This window comes from Pteropus vampyrus, unplaced genomic scaffold (genome assembly GCF_000151845.1).
Source record: "Pteropus vampyrus isolate Shadow unplaced genomic scaffold, Pvam_2.0 Scaffold355, whole genome shotgun sequence".
NCBI classification, from domain to species: domain Eukaryota; kingdom Metazoa; phylum Chordata; class Mammalia; order Chiroptera; family Pteropodidae; genus Pteropus; species Pteropus vampyrus.
Window position 1 is genome coordinate 323,603 of NW_011889136.1, and position 2,003 is coordinate 325,605.

A 2,003-nucleotide genomic window follows, 5' to 3' on the forward strand; every position below is an offset into this window, starting at 1 on the left:
GGGCCTCCCCACTGTCCACCGGCAGCTGCGGGGGCCAGCGGGAGCGTTAGCCATGTTACCGGCACGCTGTCCAGGGCCTCGTGCCGAGCGCCTTGGGATCTGTGGGAGAAAGGACAGTGTGTGCCTGGCACGTACTTACCAAGACACTGTCCCGCGTGTGAACTCCACGGGAACAGTTAACAAGACCCCTACGGTCAAAAACCACGAGTATCCACAAAACCTCGCACGGCCCAACGTGCTGGTCTGCGCCTCAGCAGCCATACGGCCGCCCAGTGGGGACAGGCTGGCCACCGCCTGTGAGCTGTGAGCTGTGGGCTGATGGAAAGTGACCTTTGCACAGTAATGCAAGGCCGGACTCGAGCAAGGACAGCCCGTCTAAAATTTTGATGCCGTGCTCGCCGTGGATTTTTGGACTGGTTTTATCCTTTTACTGTGCATGGAATGTTATTTGTCTTAGTCACTGAATTTGGGGCACCCCAAGGCGAGTGCTTTGCTGGCCTCACCCTAAGGCGGGGACCTTCCCATCACCTGAGAAAGGTTCACCAGGCCCGACAGCGTTGTGCCCGCTTCTGGTGACGTGGCTGACCCTCCTGCTGGCCCTCAGAGCCCTGGCGTCTCCACCCGGCACCCGGCTGGTAACACTGCCATCGGAGGCCTCCGCTCTGACCCGTGTCCCCGACACCGTGAGCTGGCAGCTCCTTGAGGGGTCTGGCTGGAGTGGCGGGAAGCTGTGGCGCGGGCAGCGGATCTCAAAAGCTTGTCAAGATACAGACCCCGGCACCTTGACCGTGACCGCGAGGCCTGGGAGCCCAGAGAGCTGCTTTTAAAAAAATTATCTTCCATTGCGGTAAAACGCGCGTGCCGTAGAATTCAGCATCTTACCCGCTTACGAGAGCACCGTTCAGTGTCTGGACCACCGCCGTCACCGTCGTCACCGTCGCCCACCCCAGAGCTGTTTCAGGTGGGATTTGTCCTTCCGCGACTGGCTTTTCGCATCCGTGAGACCCGCATTAAAAACGATCCCCCCAAAACACAAGTGGGCGCGTGCTCATGTTTCGACAGCGAAACCCAGATCATTTTGATGAAACCCACACAAACAGGACTCACGAGCCACAGAAACCTATTTCTCACCCTCCGAGATCGAGAGGCAGGGGGTGCTGCTGAGGGCTCGCTTCCTGGTTGGCAGACGGCGTCACCTGGCTGTGTCCCCACATGACAGAAGGGACGAGGGAGCCCTCTGGGGTCTCCGAGATGAGGGTGCTGATCCCATCTATGGGGGCTCGGCCCTCCCGGCCTCGTCACCTCCCGAAGACACCGTCGCACCGGGGTTAAGATTTCGACATGCGAATTTGGGGTGGGGCACAAACATTCGGCCCATTGTGACTTTCTTTCCACAAGTTTGGGAAAAAGTCCGATCTTTTTGTAACTGTGAAGTAAACCACTAGTCACCATTCGAGGCGTGCCCCGAGATTCCATCATTGGCCATTGAAGCTTAAAAGATGCGTCAATCCGAGATGATGATGCCGGCCTCCTGCAGGACCACACGGGTGTCCCCTGAGGCTGGCCCCCCGAGCCAGACGCGGCCGGGAGGCCCTGGGCTCAGAGACCGCACGTTGGCAGCGTACCCGGCACGTTCTCGTTTTTGTTTTAAAATCGGTTCTAGTTTTCCTTAGAAAATTAGAAACGCAACACAGGCAGCAAAGAAACTAAAGGACAAAGTTCCACGTCGCCCGCGACAGCCGCCAAGTTACCAAGTCAAAGAACGTCCTTCCTCTGTTCTGCTTTATTTGGTGTTTCCTTTAAAACCCGGTGGACGGGGGCGCTGGGCCACTTCCGAGGCACAGGAAGGGACGAAGCACAGAGCGATGCCCACGTGGCGAACCTCGAACGCGCGGTGGCCAGAGGCCAGCCGGGCACGGCGCCTGGCGTCCGGGGCCACCTGCCTGGGTCGTGCGGCACAGGCAGGTCCACCGGAGGGGGAGCCGGAAGGTGGCCGTCGGGCG